At 39.4% G+C, this 27,921-nt stretch overlaps 1 long non-coding RNA gene across 1 annotated transcript; it reads right to left on the bottom strand.

Moving 5' to 3' along the window:
- Positions 1–429: 429 nt before the first annotated feature.
- Positions 430–13,146, bottom strand: LOC309513196. Its single transcript, XR_014211354.1, has 2 exons — positions 12,214–13,146; positions 430–2,509 (listed from the first exon to the last, which is right to left on the bottom strand). It is a non-coding gene; the product is annotated as an uncharacterized lncRNA (long non-coding RNA).
- Between the last annotated feature and the right edge of the window lie 14,775 nt (positions 13,147–27,921).

The raw sequence follows: 27,921 nt of genomic DNA, 5'->3' as shown, positions 1-27,921 counted from the left end.
TTTAACGTTTTGAATGGAATTATTGAAATAAATAAACTTTTCCATGATATTCCACCATTTTTTGGAAAGGGTCTGTAGATATAGTTTATAAAGTAGAATCATTTTTACTCAATTGTTTTTATTATTATTTTAGTTATGTCAAATGAAATAAAAATCACACTACTTTAACCCAGAGAGAAACGGAAAACTTTTCACATTTTGAGTTGAATTTGGGATTAGGGATAAATCCAGGATAAATTGGGATAAATCCAGAAATCTCTGGAATTAAACATGGTCAAATGTGTAAATCAGCATTTTAATTAGTATCTGAAAGCATAACATTTAATAAATGAAGCTTCAGCAGATCCAGATCCGAGCTTCTCAAACACACACACACACACACACACACACACACTCGCTCGATTCAAATGACACCAGGAGCCCGTGAAGTAGAATCGTGGTTTTTAATTGACTCAAATCCCCCAGTACAGTAAAAGATCAAGACTGTAACTAAAGTCTTCCTGCATTCACGAGCGAGCGCTACGGACACCGTATAAAAATCCCCTGCTCGTCTGAAGGAGAAAACAGAAGACGTGTAGATGAGTGACGTAACTAACCTCTCTACCTCAAACTCAGCATCTCGAATGGGTCACACACTCCATCATCATCATCATCATCATCAAATATTCACAGGGTATGCACACTTCCATATGGTGGATATATCTCAAAAAAACTGAACACAAAAATCAGTTTACATCCAAACAAACTCCAAACCACAGGGTTACAGATTCACAAGAGTAAACGACGTCATCTCAAACGAAATCAACACCACGCGTCCTGATCTCCACGTCTAGATCTACAACACCAACACGTACGTGACGTCACGCTCTCGTCACACTTCTCCACGCTCACTGAAACAGAGACGGTGTCATTCCTAAGCAAAGTGTAACGTGTCTAAATGAACTCTAACTAACGGAAGTCTAAAGAGGAGATTCGCATGAAGCCCGTCACGTCACACACTCACCCCAAAATCAACAGAGAGAAATATTTTTGCATGAAGAAAATTAGGAATATATATATTTTTTTTGGACCATTCAGATTTTTTTTGCATTGCAACTTTATTTTTAATACATACACTTTTGTCTTGTTTTCCAGCACACATATCTAAACATTCTTAAAAAAGATACATTTATGTGAAAAGCAAAATGACAAATAATAATAATAATAATAATAATTGAGTTTGTGCTTAATATCGGCCAAAACAAACTTAATTCAAGGGAAAACTAGATTATTTTTCTGGCCCCATTGGCAGATATTAATATATATATATATTTTATTTTTTTTATTTTTTTTCAGAATAAGTAATTTTGCTTCTTCAGTAAATGAAAAAAATAAACTTATTTTCCCTTTGAATGAAGGTTATTTTTCTGACCCCAATTGGCAGATACTTTTCCTTAATATTTTTTCTACTCACTTAATTTTGGTGCATTTTTTTCTCATTAAACAAGATTTAATATCTTCAGTCATTTTGCTTCTTCTCCAGTAAATGTATCTTGATTTATGAATGATTAGATGTTTGTGCTGGACAACAAGACAGAAACACTGAGGAAGAACATCATGTTTTGCAGTGAATTACTGTAAATGTAAAATTAATGTAAATGAACATTTACCCTCAAATTATCATTACTGCAATGCAAAATAATGCAATGCGTAAATGCATAATAATATTAATGATAATAACAATAATACTAAATTGTAAGTATTTCTACATCAGGGTTGAATGCTGATTTTCATGTGTGTTTCTGTAATGAGATTCTAATGAAAATCACCTTCGACAATAATGAGAATAACAAACAAATAACATGTGCGTGAAACGTCCAGATGCGTCACTTAATGTGAGTGGCAGGGAAATATCCAAATGCAAAAATCCTGTGGTCCAAAAAGCTTTTTTTCCCTAATGCAAAATGCAAAAACAAAAACAACGCCAGTTCTTATTTCTCTCTCTCGACTTTAGAGTAAAATATGAGCTGAACAAGTTTCTGATGAGTTTCGTAAATGTAAATGAATGCAGTGCTGCATGTCAGAATCCTGTGTGTGCGCGAGTGAGTGTGTGTGTGAGAGTGTGTGTGTGTGTGTGTGTGTGTGTGTGTGTGTGTGTGTGTGTGTGTGTCTGTGTGTGTGTGTGTGTGTGTGTGTGTGTGTGTGTGTGTGTGCATGAACATATTCATTGACGTTCAAATCAAACGACTCAAAGCACAATATTGAGGCTTCTGCTGCATAATGTCATTTGATAAAGGAAGGCGGAATAAACGGCATAGTTATGATAATGACTCTGCAGTGGCGTCATGGACAGGTGTGTGTGTGTGTGTGTGTGTGTGTGTGTGTGTGTGTGTTAGGAGGCCGTGGATGTGTTAGGGCTCCAGCCCATCTGATAGGCTCGTTCCAGCGTTCTCTTACAGTCCTGCATCACTGTACTGAACACGATGTGTGGATACTGCAGCACCAGTCTCTCCACGGTCTCCTCGTTCACCTGCAAAAACAAAAACACATTTGCTTTTCATTTGACTTTTTTTGACATGACACATTCTTTCCTGTGAAAGATCATGGGCCCTATTTTAACGATCTAAGCGCATGCATGGTCTAAAGCTCACTTAGTGTGTGTCTGAATCCACTTCTGCTAGTTTGACGACGGGACAAATGGTCGGCGCTCCCGGCGCTGGTCTAAAAGTGTCGTCTCTATTCTCTTAATGAGTAATGGGTGTGTTTTGTCTCTATTCTCTTAAAGGGCTGGTTGATTATGATTTGAATTTTCTAACTTTAGTTAGTGTGTAATGTTGCTGTTTGAGCATAAACAACATCTGCAAAGTTACGACGCTCAAAGTTCAGAGCAAAGGGAGATATTTGCTTTTACAGAAATTGCTTTTTAAGGACTACAACAAACGGCTGGTAGAGACTACACGAGCTTCTTCAGGGTTAGTGACATCACTAACCCTAAAATTTACATAAACCCCGCCCCCGGAACACGATTTATAGATTATCAAGACAGAATATGCTAATCAATGACTAGAAGATAACTACACATCAGCTTCATAACTTCATCAACTATCATTCAGAAATGTCCTTCTTGAGTCTCTCCCTCTTTCTGACTCCGATTTGAACATAAAAGGCTAAAAGTTTTTTTTCAATGTGTGTCTGTGTGAGGTAATCGGAGCTGCTAACACACACACACACACACACACACACACACACACACACACACACACACACACACACACACACACACACACACACACACACACACACACACACACACACACACACACACAAGCTCTTGAAGCTCCTCTCCCTGTGCCGGGAGCAGCAGCTCATTTGCATTTAAAGGAACGCACACAAAAACTGCGCGTTTTTGCTCACCTTCAAAAAGTGACAATTTTAACATGCTATATAAAAATATCTGTGGGGTATTTTGAGCTGAAACTTCACATACACACTCTGGGGACATCAGAGATTTATTTTACATCTTGTGAAAAGGGCATTATGCCACCCCTTTAATGAGTAATGGGTGTGTTTTGTCTCTATTCTATAGACCTTATGTAGCTCCGCCCCTTTTCAGCGCTGCGATCGTTGTCTTTTGACTTCCGGTCTGTATTTTCACAGCGATTTTGCGTGTTTATTAATGAACGGCTCGTTTTCAAATCTTCCCGGTCGACTGACATTTGTTAAGACATCTGCTTTAAACATTACAATCCTCATGATAACTTTCATTAACTTTACATTAAGTAAATGCTCTTCAAAAGCTAATTACTCCTGGACAGCAGCGCCATAGAGATATACAGAGCGACAGCAAAACGGAAGTTCAAAGACAATATTCTAAAGATGGCGGCGCCCTCGTTTCTCTAGCGCATGAGGTCTATAGGCGCATATATTACGAACACGCTCTTTTTATGTAACAAAAATAATACTGCACCATTGACTTTAAAGCAGGTTTCAGTCGGTCAACGGCTCAGTCTATTTCAGTTCTTCAAAACTGCAACATTCCATCAATACTCCAGAACACACACCTGGTTCTCAGACCAGAAGCCCTTGGGCCACAGATGGGCGCAAATGCATTTGCTAATTAAACAACGCGGCGCAGGACGAGAAAATGAAAACTGCGTCAGGCTGAAACTCGCAACACACACATTGCATCGGGTGTGTGATAGAGCCCTATATGCGAGTGTGTGTTTTTTAAATGCATGATGTGCAGGGCTGATATTTGCATTGGAAATTCGAATGAACAATTATTGAATGTAAGGCATCCATAAGAAAGCCCACGCTGACTCTGATGGAACACAGACGCTCCACATGTTCAGTGAGATAATCACCACAGCGAGTCCACAGGGATCCAGTCCAAACCTTCATCATGTACAACGTCAAGTGTGTAATACACATGCAGACTGAAGGTGAAGATCTCACATGACCCGCTCTAATCAGTCAGAGGAACAACTCCACATCTGCAGCTCATGAAGATCCAGAGGAGAAACAGCATCTGCACTTCAGGAAAAACTCATTTTGCTTCTAAAGTAAATATATCTTGATTTTTGAATGTTTAGACATTGTTTAGAAACCCATTTCTGCACTTAGTTCTTTAGTATTTAAGATACTGTAATTTGCAACTCAAAAACAGCTGTTTTCTATGCAAATTTGTTTAGTCGTAGATTACCTCATTTAACAAAATGTGTGCATTTACTGTATAGATCATTGTAGCTGTAATTGTTAAAATGATGCAGAAATCATGTAGAATATCACATGCTTTCTAACCGGATGTGTTTGATGAACCTGTTTGGAAACAATCATTATCAGTTCTGTTTTACACACAGCAGCTTTACATCTGTGTGATGTCCATCTCACAGCAAACGCCACGAGTGTGTGTGTGTGTGTGTGTGTGTGTGTGTGTGTGTGTGTGTGTGTGTGTGTGTGTGTGTGTGTGTGTGTGTGTGTGTGTGTACGCGCAGCAGCAAACTACAGCACATTGATTTGTTGCAAATTAAAAGCAAATAAAATACCTTGGTCGTCTCATTTGTGAGATGACAAAACAAACTGAATTATCTGTGCATCGACTTTTTGCAATCACACACACACACACACACACACACACACACACGCAAGCATGTATGCGCGCGCACACACACACACACACGCACACACGCACGCGCACACACACACACACACACACACACACACACACACACACACACACACACACACACACACGCGCACGCACACACGCGCACACACACGCGCACACACACACGCGCACACACACACGCGCGCACACACACGCGCACACACACACACACACACACACACACACACACACGCACGCACTCATAAACTTACACGTACACAGACACACACACACACTCACGCATACAAACACGCATGAATGCACAAACACACACTCTCTCTCTCCCTTACACACACACAAATTATACGTTTATCTCTGTAAAGCTGCTTTGAAACAATCTACATTGTTAAAAGAGCTATATAAATGAAGAAGACTCATTCACTTACAAGCACACACTCATACACTTACACACACACACACACACACACACACACACACACACACACACAGACACAGACACAGACACTCACACACAAACTGAACTACACACACACTCACGCATGCATACACGCATGTACGCACAAACACACACACTCTCTCTCTCTCTCTCTCTCTCTCACACTTTCTCTCTCTCACACACTCACACTTTCTCTCTCACACACACACACACACGCTCTGCAACAGGAATGATCTGCCTTGTCCTGCAGAAACACAAGCATGCAGAGATATCAGACTGATAATCATCTCTGAGATCTAATATTAGTGTTCTGGATCAGAAGAACCTGCACATGACATGATGAGGATGTGCAGTGTGTGTTCATACATGATGCTGATCCAGGTCAGAAAGACAAACGTTACCCGTCACGCAGCATTAAACCACCAATTACTGCATGACGTGCGTGTGTGTATTTATGACTCCATCTAAAAGTAAAAATGCACTTTACGGGCTCAAGTTGTTTTCATTATTCCAGCACACTTTATAAATGTGGCGGAAACACTGATATTCCGGCTCTTAAACACTGAAATATGTGATCCGGCTTCAGTGGATCCAGACACAAACACACACATTCCTCAAACGCTGCTCTGGTTAATACTTAAAAAGCTTTCTGGAGTGTGTGAGCATCGAGCCCAGGCTTAACCAGACGCTGATTTACCGCAGCCCTAAACCTGCCTGAAGCTCATCTACCGCGGTAAAACACTGTGACGTGGCTCATATTTCTCAGAAGACCCTCGTGTTTCAAAACATGAAACCTCAAAAATTACTAATAACAAAACGCATCGGACCACAAAACCTGCCGGCAGCTCCAAATACAAGAGTCTAATGATCATAAAACATTTTTACACACCAGAGATTTTTGTACAAAACTGATCCAAACAAACAGAAGAACATTTAATTCAGAGGGACTCATGGGGAAAAAAGTAAATAAAGTCATATAAATGCCACTTTAGTTGGACATTTTGGGTTCAACCATCAGTTTTTTCATCCATTACCAGAGAAAACTATGTAAACTCGGTTTAGTTGACCAGCTTTACACATGTGAATATAACTCCACACACACACACACACACACACACACACACACACACACACACACACACACACACACACACACACACACACACACACACACACACACACACACACACACACACACACACAGCTTTTCTCTGTGTAATTGTCTTTTGCCCCACAGACTCTCACTGTAATTGTTACTGTAAATGTGATTTGTGCTTGTTTTCACAAGCTGAAATTATTTTCTGCGGTGATCAACATAATGACACAGATGCTGCACATACAGCTGAACTTATATTGAACCCAGAAAGTTTTTGAGCCCTAGCAACCACCCAGAACACCATAGCAACCACCCAGAACAACCCAGCAACTGCACAGCAACCACCTACCAACCAACAACGGCCTGGCAACCACTCGGAACAATTCAGCAACAGCATAGTAACCATCTAGCAACCAGCAACCCCCTAGCAACCATCCAGAAAACCCTAGCAACCACACCAATCACCTTAGAAACACTCTAACAACCTCATAGCAACGACCCAGAACAGCCCCAGCAAAAGCATAGCAACCACCTACCAACCAACAACGACCTGGCAATCACTCAGAACAATTCAGCAAAAGCATAGTAACCACCTAGCAACCCCTTAGCAACCATCCAGAACACCTTAGCAACCACACCAATCACCTTAGAAACACTCTAACAACCTCATAGCAACCACCTAGCAACCAATAATACCCCAGCAAATACCCAGAACACCCCAGCAACCCCATAGCAACCACCCAGAACACCCTAGCAACCCCCCAGAATGCCTAACAACCAACCAGCACACCCAAGCAATATCCTAGCAACCACCCAGTACAACCTAGCAACCACCCAGAAAATATTTAAATTATTCCAGCTATACCATTACAACTGCATAGCATCCACCTACCAACCAACGACAACCTGGCAACCACTCAGAACCCTAGCAAAAACATAGTAAACACCGAGCAACCAGCAACCCCTTAGCAACCACCCAGCACACCCAAGCAATACCCTATCAACCAACCAGACCACCCCAGCAATACCATAGCAACCACCCACCAACCAACCAACAACAACCTGGCAACCATTCAGAACCCTAGCAAACTGCATAGTAACAATCTAGCAACCAGCAATCCCTTAACAACTGCCCAGAACACCCCACCAACACCCTAGCAACCACCCAGAACACTTAACAACCATCCAGATCACCACAGGTACACCCTAGCAGCCACCTAGTTACCACCTAGCAAACTCTCTCTGTCTGTCTGTCTATCTATGATCATAAAGCTCAAGATAATAAATAATTAAAATATTTTCAGGCAAGGCATTCTCAAACAATCACAACAAACTTGACTAATCAGGGAATGCATCAACACACGAAAGCAAACTGCACTCTTCCAAGACGTGTCATGAAGACCTAAGCAAACTGAAGCAAACGTTCTGTAGTTAATTTCCCAGCTCTTTGCTTTTCTTCTGTTCACGCGCTTCATATAAAACCATGAAGAATCCAAGATCCATTAGCATTGGATTCTGTCCGTTTGTTTTACAGGAGCTTTATTGACAGTGATGTCTGATCTTCTCAAATCTCTTGAGACACTCTGTTTCCATTTTCTCCTCATAAAGTCTCTTTATGAGGCTTTATTTATATCTCTTCCTCCTCCATTACCATCACAATCCCCCCTCTGTCGTTCTACACTGTTGTTTTTGTCTCGTTTCACACCAATGCCGCTCTCATCACTCATCTCCACTCATATTTACTCTGTAGACGGTAATGGGCCTGAGTTGCACAGTGTCGAGTTTAAACTGAGCTTCAAAGGGAAAGGAAAAAAAAATCCAATGAATGGATCCAAACCCTTTCGGAAACCCTCGATGAGATGTTCTGTCCTCAAGGCAAACGGTTACCGGGGTAAAAGCGCGATGGGTTTCTGAGAAGCTGAGAGGCACGGTGGCCTGTTTTGGCTTCGGCCACGAGACCAAACACTGAGATGTTGTTGCTGAGAGAGAACAGGCCCGTGAGAGCCGTGTAAATCTCAACGTGACGTTTCGCAGGTTACGATCACTGACCTGTAAACACGCGGCTCAAACGGACAGTAATGTCCCACAGAGAATGTAAAACTCTCCAGATATCGGAGAATGAACCCAAAACACACATTACAAACTGCAGGAAAATGTAATGATTTAAAGGGCCAGTTCACTCAAAATGAGAATTTGGTCATTATTTATTCACCCTCATGTCTTTATTTTTCAGTGGAACACAAACAGAGAGATTTTGAAAACTGTTTAGACAGATACTTTTCATAATAATGACTGTGTCAAGCTTCAAAACCACCACAAAGGTATCAGAAAAAAATCAAGCAAAGCTTTTATGATGTTTTCGTAATTTTTGAGCTTGCCAGTCACGGTCAGACTGCAAAAAAAGTGTTAATAATAAATATATCATTTGTTAACACTAGTTAATATATCTAACATTAGCAATATGTTTCTTAAAGCATTTATTAATGTTTGTTAAACATTAATCAAAATACAGTTGTTCATTGTTATATAAAATGTTATTACATTGAAACTTTTGTTTCTGCATACTTAAAATGACGTGGCAACCAGCAACACCCTAGCAACCACCCAGACACCTCATTAACACCTTAGCAACACCGTGGCACCCATCCAGAACACCCCAACAACCGCATAGTAACCACCTAGCAACCAGCAACACCCAGAACACCCATACAACCACCCAGATCACCACAGGAAAACCCTAGCAAACCACCCAGAACATCCCAGCAACATCCAAACCACCACCCAACACCCTGGTACACCCTTTCAACCACCCAGATCACCACATGAACTCCCTAACAACCAGCCAGAACACCTCAGCAATACCCCAGAACACCCTAACAACCACCCAGTACACCCCAGCAACATCCAAACAACCACCTAGCAAACAACAACACCCTGGTACACCCTTTCATCCACCCAGATCACCACATGAACTCCCTAACAACCAGCCAGAACACCTCAGCAATACCCCAGAACAACCTAACAACCACCCAGTACAACCCAGCAACATCCAAACAACCACCTAGCAAACAACAACACCCTGGTACACCCTTTCAACCACCCAGATCACCACATGAACTCCCTAACAACCATCCAGAACACCTCAGCAATACCCCAGAACACCCTAACAACCACCCAGTACAACCCAGCAACATCCAAACAACCACCTAGCAAACAACAACACCCTGGTACACCCTTTCAACCACCCAGATCACCCTAACAACCACCCAGAACACCCCAACAACTGCACAGTAACCTCCAAGCAATCAGCAACACCCAGAACACCATCACAACCTCCCAGATCGCCCCAGGAACACCCTAGCAACACCCTAACAACCACCCAGAACACCCAAGCAACACCCTAACAAGCACCCAGAACACCCCAACAACTGCACAGTAACCTCCAAGCAATGAGCAACACCCAGAACACCATCACAACCTCTCAGATCACCCCAGGTACACCCTAACAACCATCTAGAACACCCCAGCAACCACCTAACAAGCAACAACACCCTAGCACCCACTCAGAACACCCCAACAACCGCATAGTAACAACCTAGAAACCAGAACACCCTTACAAACCACCCAGATCACCCCCAGGAACACCCTAACAACCACCTAGAACACCCCAGCAACCACCTAACAAGAAACAAAAATAAGATAAACTACTCATTAAGAATAGGATTTTTCATAGAAGATTCATCACACATCCTCATGTTGTGTTCATGGGAAGAAACAACATCACACGGGTTGGGAACGACACAAGGGCATGTAAATAATGACAGAACTCTCAATTTTGTCTCAGAACAAGAATGTTTTGTGGGCAACCAAACTTGTTTCTGAAGAGGGGAAACGCTTGTTCTGGAGGGTTTGAAGGACAATGAGGTTTTGTCAAAGTGGCCATACTTCTCTTTGATAAAAGAAATGAGCTTTCTCTCATTCTTCTCTCGCTCCAGGGCGTCACATCAAAGTCTCGTCCAGAGCTGGAGGTCTGAGAGAAGCATAATGAATTGATTTGATGATTTGGGCCTCCAAGGATCAATAGCGTTCTTTCAGTCGAGGACACGAGAGCGATCTGTGATGTGTGTCTGCAGATCATTCCACGCAATCTGAAACTTTTAGTGGGTTTGAAATGGAAAAGCGTAAAATGAAAGGGTTTGATATAATAAGACGGGAATATTAACACGGCACTTTCCTCTTTTAGGGAGCAAACGCAGAGCGATATCCATCACATCTACAGCTTCCAAAACCCAAATGAGATTATGAAAACGCAGAATTAGCTTCATGGGAAGGAGATTTAGGCAGAAATTGAATTTGTCATGGGATTGTGGCTTTGTAAACGGCGCTGACCCGAAACACAAGACCGTTCTGTCACTCAGCACAACGTCACAATCAATGTGCTCTTAAATACAGTCACTGACAAACTTGCTTAAAATCATACGAGATGCATCTGAAGCATGAGACGTGGAAAATATAAACAGGAGTTCTGATTGGTCAATGCAGTTTTCCAGTGGTGACCCACAGCATTACTAGTGCAGGGTGTTTCATCACTTCTAGTAATCCTGAGGACCTTTATTAGGTGGGAATGTTGTTTATGATGGTCGGAGTGTTTCTGTTGTTCCTCCGGGAGCAGGACTCACTCCGAAGGTGACATCTCATTAACTTTATTGATCAAAACCTCCTAATGAGACACCAAACTGGTTTTCTTCTACTTCAAAAAGTTATATATTCACCTGTCATAGGGTGAACACCTATATATACAGTATATATATATATATTCATCTGTCAAATCTTTGTCAATGTGACATAGGAAGTGAATAACAGCTGGATAGACTCATCATAAATATGTAAAAAATAAATTAAAATAAGTAATTAAAAAATTAAAATGATCAAAATAAAGCACAAAATTATTTAATCATAAAAATTTAAAAGGAAAATTTAAAAAAATATTTAAAATAAAAACAATCAAAATCGAACACTTACAAAATATTAAAATAACAAAAATAAATATATATATATTTTTTTTTAAAGTTAAACAAAATAAAAAATAAAAATTAAACACTTAGAAAAATGTATTAATGCATAAAATTGTACAATTTAAAATGTAAAAAAAATAAATAAATACAAATAAAATACAAATCAAAAGTAAATCATTTTAAAATAAAAAACAATAAAAAACACTTCATGAAAATGTAAAATAAATAAAAAACAAAATCAAACCCTTCATAAAAATGTAGAATTCAAATGAACACACAAATTATTATTAAATAATTAAAATATGAACTTAAAATCTCAGGGTGAATATAAGAAAATGTTTTAGGTCGAATGGGTTCGGCTGACAAAAGCGTTAGTGAATCCCTGTTGGAGGAGGAGAGAGATCCAGACGTGAGGCGTCTGCCAGGTGTTTCACTGGTGACCCTGTGACCCCGAGTGTCACACCAGCGCACGCGCGTGTGTGTGTGTGTGTGTGTGTGTGTGTGTGTGTGTGTGTGTGTGTGTGTGTGTGTGTGTGTGTGTGTGTGTAAATGAGCTCACCTTATCACACCTCATCAGGCCCAGGTAACGCAGAGACTTGCTGCTCTTGGCGATCTGAGTGGCGCCCTGATCCGTGATCTCCTTACACCAGCCGGCGTCCACCGTCTCGATCGTGCTGCTGTACTGACCAATGGCGATCAGAGCTGGACACACACACACACACACACACACACACACACACACACACACACACACACACACACACAGAGAGAGAGAGAGATGATCAACAACTGCTGAATCACTCAGGACACACACACAAATCTTCCCTCATCTGGCAAAATAAAGCTAGTCAATTACATTTCAGTTTTGTGTGCTTTACTGTATATATATATATATATATAATAAATAATATTTTATTATACAGTAGTCAACATTTATAATCAAAGTTATACATGAATTGTGAACAATCCCCGTTCTTGTCTTAGGACAACTTTGATTAACTTTTTTGATCCACTTCAAATGTTGATTACTGTATATTTGTATAATATTTATAGAATTATAATATGATTTTATACGATAACAATATTTGAATACTGAATGTTTTTTGACATCTGTATTTTAAATAGCGTATACTATTTAAAACCTAAAATATTCAGTAAAATTTAAATAAAGCAGTGATATTAACATGTTCGTGTGAGACGAGAGTTCATTACGATCAGAAATACTGTAAGTTTCTTCACAGAGTGAAAAGAGCATTTACTGGAGCTGAACTGGTTCTGAAATCAAAGGTCATTAAAGGGTTAATCAGACCCTTAAAGCGCACTGATGATGTCAGGCTTGCTCTCACGCACAGAATAAGTCATCATTTAGATTTTAATGAGCCGTTTTCTCGCTTGGACGCCAGAATTGAACAGGTTGTTTAACACTGTGTGAATGTAGAGATGCAGTGATGCAGAAATAACACACATCAACTTAAACATACATTCAAGCATTCTCTCGAGTGTGTAGGAGAGCCCTCAACATGAGGGAACAAGACAACACACACACACACACACACACACACACACGCACACACTAACTCACACTCACACACACAAACTCACTCACTCACACACACACTTATACACCTACACACACACTCACTCTCACACGCACACATTCACTCACGCATACACACACACGCACACATTCACTCACGCATACACACATTCACTTACGCATACACACACACACACACACACACACACACACACACACACACACACACACACACACACACACACACGACACCGTCATCAGTGAACAAGACAACACACACACGACACCGTCATGAGTGCTGAAGAACTGAGGGTCATTTACACTGACGCAGCAGTTGGACACTAAAAGCAGCGAGCGTGTGTGTGTGTGTGTGTGTATATGTGTGTGTGGGGAGTGTGTGTGTGTGTGTAAGTGAGTGAGTGTGTGTGTATATGTGTATGTATATGAGTGTGTGTGTGTGTGTCTGTGAGTGAGTTTGTGTTTGAGTGTCTGTATGTGAGTGTGTGAGTTTATGTGTGATCTGTGTGAAAGTGTATGTGTGTGTGTGTGTGTGTGTGTGTGAGTGTATGTAACTGTTTGTATGTGTATGTGTGTGTGTGCGAGTGTGTATGTAAGTATTTGTGTGTGTGTGTGTTTGTTTGTTTGTGTTTGTGTGTGTGTGTGTGCGCGTGTGTAAGTATGTTTGTGTGTGTGTGTGTGCGCGTGTGTAAGTATGTTTGTGTGTGTGTGTGTGTGTGAGTGTGTGTGTGCGCGTGTGTGTGTAAGTATGTTTGTGTGTGTGTGTGTGTGTGTGTGTGTCTGTGTGTGTGTGCGCGTGTGTGTGTATGCAAGTATGTTTGTGTGTGTGTGTGCGTGAGAGAAGCACTTGAAGCCGAACACCACGTTCGGAGAGGAAATCACTCATTCTACGGAGAGCCTAAAGGGACAAAAACACGAGATGGGAGTCAAATGTATATGTAAATGCTAATCCATTCTCTCGCTATTATATCGTTGGGTAATTATATAGAATATAATTTGCATCCAAACCATCATGTGTTAGAAATGTTTGAGACTCACGACTGATTTCAGTAGTTTGATGTTTGCTTGTCGTCGAGTTAATGATGCAACACTCTAATAAACATTAAACACACACACACACACACACACACACACACACACACACACACACACACACACACACACACACACACACACACACACACACACACACACACACACACACACACACACACACACACACACACACACACACACTGTGTAAAATGATTAATTTGAACTACATTAGATTAAGAATTGGATGCTATTAAATTTTCTGAACTGAATGAAATATATCTAATACATACACCACAGCTGACTAGTGCGTGATCGAAGTGTCTTGCTTTAATGTGTGTTTGTATTTTCATGGAAAATGAAAGTAGCTTCAGTGAGAAATGTCACAGTCCTGTTCACTTTTCATAATTACGGAGACACTGAAGTCACGTGAGGTCACGATGAGGTCACGATGAGGTCAAACCCCGACGCTGATCACATTACGGTCCTCCTGTTCAACCCGATGATGGGATTACAGGACGAGCGAGCGCTTTATCAACACTAACAGCATCAGGAGGAGGAACTGACACAAACATCCTCCACATCCTAAATCTAATTCTGCGACTGATTAATTCTATTCAAATTCAGGAAGTAAACTGGAGAAGTGCATTCGGACATAAACACTATTTTCAATCTGCTTGTTTGCTTTTCTATAGTGGATGTCTTTGGTTTCGGCTCGCTGTGTTTCACTGCAAACATGATGTTCTTCCTCAGTGTTTCTGTCTCGACTTCCAGCACTATTATACATTCTTAAATCAAGATACTTTTACTGGAGAAGAAGCAAAATGAAGAGAGACAAGACTTCAGGACTTAACAAGACCAGTAAATGTATTTTGTTTTATAAATGTTTAGATATTTGTACTTAAAAAGCAACATAAGAAAGTATTTTTTTTTGCCATGAAACAGTGAATCTGTTCCCATTATTCTTTTTTATAAATGGAAAAGTTCAAAAGAACAGCATTTCTTTTAAAAATAGAAATCTTTTGTATCTTTATAAATGTATTTACTGTCACTTTTAATCAATTTATCCATTCTTCCTGGGATACACACACACACTCACATACACGCGCACACACACACTCACATACACGCGCACACACACACTCACATACACGCGCACACACACACTCACATACACGCGCACACACACACACACACTCACATACACGCGCACACACACACTCACATACACGCGCACACACACACTCACATACACGCGCACACACACACTCACATACACATACACGCGCACACACACACACTCACATACACGCGCACACACACACTCACATACACGCACACACACACTCACATACACGCACACACACACTCACATACACGCGCACACACACACACACTCACATACACGCGCACACACACACTCACATACACGCGCACACACACACTCACATACACGCGCACACACACACACACACACACACACACACACACACACACACACACACACACATACATGCGCACACACACACACATACATGCGCACACACACACACACATACACACACACACACACACACATACACACACACACACACACTCACATACACGCGCACACACACACTCACATACACGCGCACACACACACTCACATACACGCGCACACACACACTCACATACACGCGCACACACACACTCACATACACGCACACACACACTCACATACACGCGCACACACACACTCACATACACGCGCACACACACACACTCACATACACGCGCACACACACACTCACATACACGCGCACACACACACTCACATACACGCGCACACACACTCACATACACGCACACACACACTCACATACACGCGCACACACACACTCACATACACGCGCACACACACACTCACATAAACGCACACACACACTCACATACACGCGCACACACACACACACACACATACACACACACACACACTCACATACACGCGCACACACACACTCACATACACGCGCACACACACACTCACATACACGCACACACACACTCACATACACGCGCACACACACACACACTCGCACACACACACACTCACATACACGCGCACACACACACTCACATACACGCGCACACACACACTCACATACACGCGCACACACACACTCACACTCACATACACACACACACTCACATACACGCGCACACTCACACTCACATACACGCGCACACACACACTCACATACACGCGCACACACACACTCACATACACGCGCACACACACACTCACATACACGCGCACACACACACTCACATACATGCGCACACACACACACACACACACACAAAAGTTGATCAGAGTTAAACTTTACAGCGCTGACTCCCAGTGAGACAGGAGATGAATGATGTTTTCAGACTTCTTGCTGATCACCAAGAACTAGTGATGAAGAAACAACAAAACCACATCAGCCTGAAGAGAACAGAGGAAGGGATGGATGTGGTTTGGGATTTTCCATCAGTGAAGCCTCGCCGAGAGCCGATATTCAGGAGAAGATGACACGTGTTCAGAAACACAGCTAATGACCGAAGATCTTAATCAAACCAGGGGCAATCTCATCACGAAACCCATATCTGAAGAAGAATATATATATACACTGTATTTAGTATACACACACATTCCTGACAGCGGTCACACAGTGATTGTAATGTTGGAGTTCTCCGCCGTAACAGCAGACAGAGCTCATTAAAGCCACAGATAACACACACACGCCTTCAGATGTGGACGTTCTTCTGAGACACGGTCAATACAGGAAATTAATTATCCTCAGAGAAGCAGCGCTCGCATCTGAATCAAACCAGCCAAAACACACACACACACACACACACACACACACACACACACACACACCACTGAGAAACAACGAGTCAAGCTTTACCTCCCTGAAAGAGTTCGTCTGTCTATCAGTGTATGTCTACAAACATAAACCTGTGTCTAATGAGAAATCATCCTAATTTGCTGATCGTTTCTGATTATTATCCATGTTGAAATCAGTTTTACTGCTTCAGATTGTAGAGTAAACTGTGGTAAGTTTGTGGTGAGGGATTTAAATAATGATAATAATAATACTTTGATTAAGCAAGGGTTGCATTACATTAATAAAAGTGACATTTATAAGACATTCATAATGTTACAAAAGATTCTATTTCAAATCAATTCTGTTCTTTTGAACTTTATTCAGCAAAGAATTCAGAAAAATTTAATGTTTTTTTATGTTTTATTTTTTAAAAGATCTTAACCCAAACTTTAGTTATTTATAGTAAACTATAAAGTGAGAATTGCATGATATAAAGTCGTAATTGTGTCATAAAGTGAGAATTGCGTGATATAAAGTCGAAATTGTGTGTTATAAAGTGAGAATTGCGTGATATAAAGTTGTAATTGTGTTATAAAGTGAGAATTGCGTGATATAAACTCACAATTGCGTATTAATTCTGTTCTTTTGAATTTTATTCAGCAAAGAATTCTGAAAAATAAAATGTTTTTTGTGTTTTATTTGTTAAAAGATCTTAACCCAAACTTTTGTTTCCACAAAAATATGAATCCGCACAAATGTTTTCAACACTGATAATAATCATAAATGTTTCTTGAGCATCAAATCATCATATTAGAATGATTTCTGAAGGATCATGTGACACTGAAGACTGTAATGATGCTGAAAATTCAGCTTTGATCACAGGATATAAATTACACTCTATTATATATTCACATAGAAAACAGATGATCTACATTACAATAATATTTCACTATTTTTACTGTATTTTGATCAGATAAACGCAGCCTTGGTGAGCAGAAGAGACTCTTACAGAAACATTAAATAATCCCAATAACTCCAGTCTTCTGAGCGTCAGTATATCAGATGAACTGGGTCTCAGTGAGTCTCAGTAAGTCCAGGTGTAGTTGTGGGTGTGATATATTACGCCGCAGTAAAGCAGATCTCAGGCCTCGACCCGGACAGTGTTAAACACTCCAGCGGAGGAACTAATAACTGCCCTCGTTTCACATGATCATAAAAACTTCATCCGCACGAGAGCTTCAGCCTCATTACTGAGATTTTACTGACGAGACTCTGAACACAAACACGCCACTGCAAAAGTGCTTTACTTACTTAGTATTTTTGTCCAAATCAAGATGCATTTACTGAAGTAGTAAAAGGCCGTAAGATATTATGTCTTGTTTTCTGGGGAAATAAATTAAAATGAAGTGAGTTGTTGCTTAAATCAAGCTAAATGATCTGCCAGTGGGGTGAGAAAAATAATGTTAATTCAAACAGAAACGAGATAATTTTTCTCACCCCGTTGGGAGATGATTTTGCTTGATTTAAGCAACAACTCTCTTCATTTTGATTTATTTCCCCAGAAAACAACACAGCCTCTTACAGCCTTTTACTACTTCAGTAAATGCATCTTGACTTGGACTAAAATACTAAGTAAGTAAAGCATTTCTGCAGCGTTTCACATATTTACTGCACAAACGTCTCATGAGGAAGGACAGGCAAAGGTCACGGGGTCATGGGGTCGCGCCTCCCAGCTGTTCAGGTCTCTCTTTTAGCAGGACTCTCTCGCCCCGCAGGAGGGCTTTAACTTCAGTTTACTCAACCTTGACACTCAGACACACTTAACCCGCACCGGACAGACGCACGCTCATTAAACTCATTTCTCACCAGACAATAGATGCATGAGCAGAAGGCCTGAAGACAGACATCAGAGGATCCTTTCAACAGGTCAGGACTTTATTTATCACAATTGCGAGTTATAAAGTGAGAATTGTGTGTTATAAAGTGAGAATTGTGTGATATAGAGTCAGAATTGTGTGATATAAAGTGAGAATTGTGTGATATAAAGTGAGAATTGTGTGATATAAAGTGAGAATTGTGTGTTATAAAGTGAGAATTGTGTGATATAAAATCAGAATTGTGTGATATAAAATGAGAATTGTGTTATAAAGTGAGAATTGTGTGTTATAAAGTGAGAATTGTGTGTTATAAAGTGAGAATTGTGTGATATACAGTCGCAATTGCGAGTTATTAAGTGAGAATTGCGTGATATAAAGTCGCAATTGTGTGTTATAACGCGAGAATTGTGTGATATAAAGTCGCAATTGTGTGTTATAACGTGAGAATTGCGTGATATAAAGTCGCAATTGTGTGTTATAACGTGAGAATTGTGTGATATAAAGTCGCAATTGTGTGTTATAACGTGAGAATTGCGTGATATAAAGTCGCAATTGTGTGTTATAACGCGAGAATTGTGTGATATAAAGTCGCAATTGTGTGTTATAACGTGAGAATTGCGTGATATAAAGTCGCAATTGTGTTATAACGTGAGAATTGTGTGATATAAAGTGAGAATTGTGTGTTATAAAGTGAGAATTGTGTGATATAAAGTGAGAATTGTGTGTTATAAAGTGAGAATTGTGTGTTATAAAGTGAGAATTGTGTGTTATAAAGTGAGAATTGTGTGATATAAAGTGAGAATTGTGTGATATAAAGTGAGAATTGTGTGATATAAAGTGAGAATTGTGTGTTATAAAGTGAGAATTGTGTGTTATAAAGTGAGAATTGTGTGATATAAAGTCAGAATTGTGTGATATAAAGTGAGAATTGTGTGTTATAAAGTGAGAATTGTGTGTTATAAAGTGAGAATTGTGTGTTATAAAGTGAGAATTGTGTGATATAAAGTGAGAATTGTGTGATATAAAGTGAGAATTGTGTGTTATAAAGTGAGAATAGTGTGTTATAAAGTGAGAATTGTGTGATATAAAGTCAGAATTGTGTGTTATAACGTGAGAATTGCGTGTTATAAAGTCAGAATTGTGTGTTATAACGTGAGAATTGCGTGATATAAAGTCGCAATTGTGTTATAACGCGAGAATTGTGTGATATAAAGTCGCAATTGTGTGTTATAACGTGAGAATTGTGTGATATAAAGTCGCAATTGTGTGTTATAACGTGAGAATTGTGTGATATAAAGTCGCAATTGTGTGTTATAACGCGAGAATTGTGTGATATAAAGTCGCAATTGTGTGTTATAACGTGAGAATTGCGTGATATAAAGTCGCAATTGTGTGTTATAACGTGAGAATTGCGTGATATAAAGTCGCAATTGTGTGTTATAACGTGAGAATTGCGTGATATAGTCGCAATTGTGTGTTATAACGTGAGAATTGCGTGATATAAAGTCGCAATTGTGTGTTATAACGTGAGAATTGTGTGATATAAAGTCGCAATTGTGTGTTATAACGTGAGAATTGCGTGATATAAAGTCGCAATTGTGTGTTATAACGTGAGAATTGCGTGATATAAAGTCGCAATTGTGTGTTATAACGTGAGAATTGTGTGATATAGTCGCAATTGTGTGTTATAACGTGAGAATTGTGTGATATAAAGTCACAATTGTGTGTTATAACGTGAGAATTGTGTGATATAGTCGCAATTGTGTGTTATAACGTGAGAATTGTGTGATATAAAGTCGCAATTGTGTGTTATAACGTGAGAATTGTGTGATATAAAGTCGCAATTGTGAGTTATAACGTGAGAATTGCGTGATATAGTCAGAATCGTGTGTTATAAAGTGAGAATTGCGTGATAAAGTCACATTGTGAGTTATAAAGTGAGAATTGCGTTATATAAAGAGCTGTTCACATATAAAGAACAGTTCATGGAAACCTGATTGAGTGTCGATCAGCAGAAGTGTCTCCTGAAAAGACCTTTCATTGGTGGACCGTCGCGGCTCGACCTCTGGAGTAGTGGTGGGAGAAAAAATCGATCCATCGATGCATCGCGATTCTCTCTCCAACGATTCTGGATCGATTCTGAGAATTTCAGAATCGATTCTGAGCTTAGTTTTTTACCAGATGTGCGATGACGCTGAGTTTGCTTTAGAAACACCCGTCTTCTGCTTGCTAACAATTCCTCACACACGCACACAACTCGAACCTTCCGTAAAATAATCTTTCATAAAGTTCGGAAAGGTTGAAGCGAATTACCAGGACATTCACAGGCTTCATTGCACAGGATGCACTGTGAGAGACGCGCGCTTGTTTTGATGTTACACTTAAAGTGTGCTGTCTCGCCCGTCTGTATTTTCCTTACAAATGCTCTACGAAGTCATCATTTATGTGGTTTGGAATGCAGTGGACTTATATATTTAAAATATGAATCTCACTAACAGAAGGCTGCTTTCAATTTTAAATGCTGACGCACGCTTTGTTTGTGTACGAGACTGCTCGCGCAAGCGGCTGTGCGACTCCGTGTAAGTGGTTTAATATACTTGTGCAAAATGAACGTAAACACAGCCAGTTATGTCTTAAGGGATTAAACGGACAGGACAAACCACATTACTTCTTATATTTCAAAAGAGATCCGAGCGTGAATGCAGCTTAATAGATCTCCCGCAGTCTATGTCATAGTAAAATACAAAAGTAGGCTACGATGAAGAAAAATCACTCACAGTTCTTGAATGGAAAATGTTCAGATAATCTTAAATACTGAAAGCACTCTTTGTTTGTTGTTTGCCATGTTTCTTTGCTCCTCTTTATTATTTGCTACTTGCTTGTATGGTTTGAAGTTATATAAGTTTAAAATTCTTAAAATACAACTGTTTTAATGATTTTTTTTAATTTGTAATTATTTTTTAAAAAGTACTTAATTACTTATGTAAACTAATGAATTAATAAGGGGGGAAAAGTAGATAAAGAATCGATCTGGAATCGGATCGTGACCTCCAGAATCGGAATCGGATCGGATCGTGAGGTGACTAAAGATTCCCACCTCTACTCTGGAGTGACAAAACTCAATCAAACGGATCACAAAACAAGCAAAGCGTTCCCAGCTCAATCTCCACAGAGGACAGATAAGAGTTTCCTGAGGGAATATCCATCCGCTGTCAGAGACACAACAATGAGCGAAACACCAAGAAACACACTGATAACTGTCAGCCGCTGCACACACACTGAGTGATTCACACACACACTGCTGTTCACACACTGAGTGATTTACACAAACACTGCTGTTCACACACACACTGAGTGATTCACACACACACACACACACACACACACACACACACACACACACACACACACACACTGCTGTTCACACACACACTGAGTGATTCACACACACACACACACACACACACACACACACACACTGCTGTTCACACACACACACACACACACACACACACACACACACACACACACACACACACACACACACACACACTCTGAGTGATTTACACAAACACTGCTGTTCACACACACACACACACACACACACACACACACACACACACACTGAGTGATTCACACACACACACACACACACACACACACACACAATATTATTAACTCGTCTTTATCTTTAGGTCATGTTCCAAGAACATTTAAACTGGCAGTTATAAAACCTCTCATTAAGAAACCACAATTAGATCATAATAAACTAGCAAATTATAGACCCATTTCAAATCTTCCATTTATGTCTAAAATATTAGAAAAAGTGGTGTCCGCTCAACTGGGCTCTTTCTTGCAACAAAATGATATCTATGAAAAGTTTCAGTCTGGATTCAGACCGCATCATAGCACTGAAACTGCGCTCGTTAAAATCACAAATGATTTACTTTTAGCTTCTGACCAAGGCTGTATCTCAATACTAGTTTTACTTGATCTTAGTGCTGCGTTCGATACTATAGATCACACAATACTCTTAGATCGACTACAAAATTATACTGGTGTTCAAGGACAAGCATTAAGCTGGTTCAAATCATACCTATCTGACCGCTACCATTTTGTCTATTTAAATGGAGAAAAATCGATCATAACTCCAGTAAACTATGGAGTGCCGCAGGGATCTGTATTAGGCCCTCTGTTATTCTCAATATATATGATGCCACTTGATAATATTATAAGGAAACATGGAATTAGTTTCCATTGTTATGCTGATGACACTCAAATATATATTTCATCACGGCCGGATGAAAACGCTACATTTTCCAAATTGACAGAGTGTGTTAAAGATATAAAAGATTGGATGACGCGTAATTTTCTTTTATTAAATCCAGACAAGACAGAGGTAATACTTATCGGTTCAAAAAACCGCCCACAAAACCTCGCACAATACAACTTTAACATCATAGGATGTCCTGTTACTTTATCCTCTACAGTAAAAGACCTGGGTGTTATACTCGATTGCAATCTGTCTTTTGAAAATCATATTTCATATGTTACAAAAACAGCCTTTTTCCACCTTAGAAACATTGCTAAGCTACGTAATATGCTATCAGTTTCTGATGCAGAAAAGTTAGTTCATGCATTCATGACCTCGAGACTGGATTACTGTAATGCTTTATTAGCTGGCTGTCCTGCATCCTCAATAAACAAGCTACAGTTAGTCCAAAATGCCGCCGCTAGAGTTCTTACGAGATCAAGAAAATATGATCATATAACACCGATTTTATCATCACTGCATTGGTTACCTATAAAGTTCCGTATTAATTACAAGGTATTGCTACTGACTTATAAAGCCCTAAACGGCTTAGCTCCAGTCTATTTAACGGATCTTCTATCACCCTATAATCCATCGCGCTCTTTGAGATCACTAAATTCAAGGCTTTTGGTCATACCTAGGATATCCAGAACCACCAAAGGAGGGAGAGCATGTTAACATTTGGCTCCAAAACTCTGGAATAGTCTTCCTGATACTGTTCGTTGCTCAGACTCGCTCTCCCAGTTTAAAACTAGATTAAAGTCGCATCTCTTCAGCCAGGCATTCATATAAGAGCTCATAAATGCCAGAGGAGAACTGGCCCCCGACTGAGCCTGGGTTCTCCCAAGGTTTTTTTTCTCCATTAGGTCACCTGATGGAGTTTTAGGACACCATTAGGTCACTTGATGGAGTTTTTCGGTTCCTTGCCACTGTTGCCTTTGGCTTCCTCGGTTGGGGATATTTTGGGGATATTTAATTTAATTTTATCAATCAATAAATTCCTCTTGAAACAAACTTTGTTGTATTATTTAAATTGAATACTGTGAAGCTGCTTTGATACAATCTGTATTGCGCTATACAAATAAACTTGACTTGACACACACACCGCTGTTCACACACACACACACACACACACACACTGAGTGATTTACACAAACACTGCTGTTCACACACACTGAGTGATTCACACAACCACTGGTGTTCTCACACACACACACACACACTGAGTGATTCACACAAACACTACTGTTCACACACTCCGACAGACGGACTCACAGTTCATGTGTGGGAGTGACTGGATTCATATATTAATAGCTGACAATTAGGTATACGTGTTTGTGTGTGTGTGTATATATCCATACATTTATATATATATATTTTTTTTAAGATCATAAATAAATAAATATATTTTAATAAATTTGAATAATCTATTTTTAATAATATATTATACATAAAATACAAATTTATAATTATAATAAAATTAAAAATATAATGTAAAATTATTGCTTAAATAATATAAAATACAATTATTATTAATACAATTATTATATAATAAAAATAATTAATATTATAAATTATATATATATATATATATTATAAGTTATATATACACTGAAGACTGGAGTAATGATGTTTAAAATTCAGCTTTCATCTGAGGAATAAATTACATTTAAAAAAATATTTCACAATATTACTGTTTGTTTTATTATTGTTTTTTATCAAATAAATGTAGCCTTGGTGAGCAGAAGAGACATAATAAATCTTACCGATCTAAAACTTTTTACCAGTAGTGTGTATATATAGTTATTTATAATTATAATTAGAAATGTATTGTAAAACTATTGATTACATAATATTGATTAAATCAATCATTAATTAAATATGATTATTGATATTATTATTATTATTATATAATTTCAAATATAGTTTCAACCATAATTGGCAAGTGTGGCAACAAGTTGTGGAGACTGTCTGGTCGAACACACTGTAAAAAAAAAAAAAAAAAAGTAACCTGTTCGCCTTCAAATTTTAAGTTCATTAAAATTGAAAAAATGTAGTTAATACAATGAAGGAGATCAGAAACTCAAAATATGTTATCTGAACCACATAAATTGACAAAGTTGATTTGACAAAAGAAAAAATGTTGTGATTACAAATATTTTTTTATGCAACTCGTGTTCAATTTTAGTGTTAAACACAAACACTGGACATCAGTGTGAAGAGACGTGGGAGAAGAAGAGCTGAACTCAAGAGCTCAAGACTGGATACACACACTCAAGGATGATTATAAGAAAACTCTTTTCCCACACAAATATCCTCCCGTCATGATTGAAGCCGGTCGACAGGCTCACTCGCTCAGTGTGGGAAATCTGGATGACCATTTTCTTAAATCATTACTGTGTGAATAGAGTTTAATATAAACGCTGCCAGAGATCAATCCATTTCCATGATGAGGAGGAAAAGTCATAATTACTCTCCTAATTCCCAGCCAGTTTTCATCCGAACGTCCGAGCGGAGAAGCGGCGCTCGTGTTATTGTAGGAACTACTTCACAAGAGAAACACACTCGTCTGATTTAATAACACACCGTATACGGTATATTCCTCATCACGGCGCGCTGATGAGAGCGGGATCACGAGTGGGAAAATATCCGCTCCGTCAGGAGAACCGGCAGAAACTGACAACTGTGAAGATTGGAAGAAAATGGGCCGAAAGTAAATATTTGCTCCAAACGTCGAGCAGCTCAGATTCACATTCATCTCTCGACACAAAAACACGCTTTTATTCGCTTGATCCGCCGGGATGAGTTTGAGCTGCTGGAAAACTGAGCCGGACGGCTGTATACGCAGAGTTTATTTATTTATCTGGGTGTAATTTTTGGAGAGATCGGTTTAAACACATGTGTCAGTGTAATAAAGGTTTTACTCAGAGACTCAAACTCAGTCAAATATGCAATTTGTATGGAATATTTATATGGACAAAAAAAGTTAGATGGAATTCTGATGCTTGTGATGTAAATCAGTGAGATCTTTGGATACGGACATAAAATGCATATAAATATCAATATCTGCCAATAACATGTCTTTGTAAGTAATCAAAGCTCTAGTTTTAAAATGTATATAATGCAATGCAATATAATGATGATTGAGAGATGAACAAATAAACCTGATTATCAAAAGCCTGATAATCATATTTGATATTCGTGATTTTTCCAACAATATCAAAGTTATTCTTACGTTTATTTTATATAAATCAGGTCAGATTTCTCAGCAGAAAGACTCGTGAAGCTCAAGCTGAAGGAGGACGTTTGTACAATTACACTAAAAGACTTTTACTTGATAGACGAGTGTAAATGATCAATCAGAGACAGAAGGACTGGAGGAGATCGAGTGCGACAGGTTTATCAGATCATGTTCATCATTAAAGGGGTCTTTGATTATGATTTAACTTTTTTAACTTTAGTTAGTGTGTAATGTTTCTGTTTGAACATAAACAACATTTAAAAAGTAAAAGTTTTTGAAATTTTCAGTGCATGTCTGTGTGAGTGCAAGCTGTTGAAGCCCCGCCCCCTGCGCCGGGAGCAGCAGCTCATTTGCATTTAAAGGGACACACACAAAACAGTGCGTTTTTGCTCACCCTCAAAAAGTGACCATTTGAACATGCTATATAAAATTATCTGTGGGGTATTTTGAGCTGAAACTTCACACACACACTCTGGGGACATCAGAGACTTATTTTACATCTTTTGAAAAGGGCATTATACCACCCCTTTAAGAGGTGTATCAAATATTATAGTAGGCTTAAAATATATTTATGTTTTACGAACAGAACCCTTTACATTTATAAATCGCCATTAACCACAATATTTAATAATTAATGACAATAATCACATCTAGGATTGCATGTCCAGAAGGAAATAGAGGCTCTTGCGCAGAATAATGCTGAAGTTGAGGTTTTGTTTTTCAGTATAGATGTTACAACAGAGCAGAGAGTCTGAGAGAATCTGAGAGAGTCTGAGAGAATCTGAAAGAGTCTGAGAGAATCTGAGAGAGTGTGAGAGAGTGAGAGAGAGTCTGAGAGAGTGTGAGAGAGTGAGAGAGAGTCTGAGAGAATCTGAGAGAGTCTGAGAGAATCTGAGAGAATCTGAGAGAGTCTGAGAGAATCTGAGAGAATTTGAGAGAGTCTGAGATAATCTGAGAGTCTGAGAGAATCTGAGAGAATCTGAGAGAATCTGAGAGAGTCTGAGAGAGTCTGAGAGAATCTGAGAGAGTGTGAGAGAGTCTGAGAGAGTGTGAGAGAGTCTGAGAGAGTGTGAGAGAGTCTGAGAGAGTGAGAGAGAGTCTGAGAGAATCTGAGAGAGTCTGAGAGAATCTGAGAGAGTCTGAGAGAATCTGAGAGAGTGTGAGAGAGTCTGAGAGAGTGTGAGAGAGTCTGAGAGAGTGTGAGAGAGTGAGAGAGAGTCTGAGAGAATCTGAGAGAGTCTAAGAGAGTGTGTTTGTTCAGGGGTTCAAGCTGAATTCATAACAGAAATTAAAAGTGTTAGAGGTTTAGTTTAGAACAAACACTAAGCAGAGGAACATCAACAAACAAACAGAGTTTGAGTTCATTACTTTCACTGTGCTGTTATGTTAGCATTTCAT

The sequence above is a fragment of the Leuciscus leuciscus genome (assembly GCF_965113295.1).
Source record: "Leuciscus leuciscus genome assembly, chromosome: 13".
NCBI classification, from domain to species: Eukaryota; Metazoa; Chordata; class Actinopteri; order Cypriniformes; family Leuciscidae; genus Leuciscus; species Leuciscus leuciscus.
The sequence above is the reverse complement of the archived record's forward strand: the minus strand, read 5'-3'. Positions and strand labels throughout refer to the sequence as shown.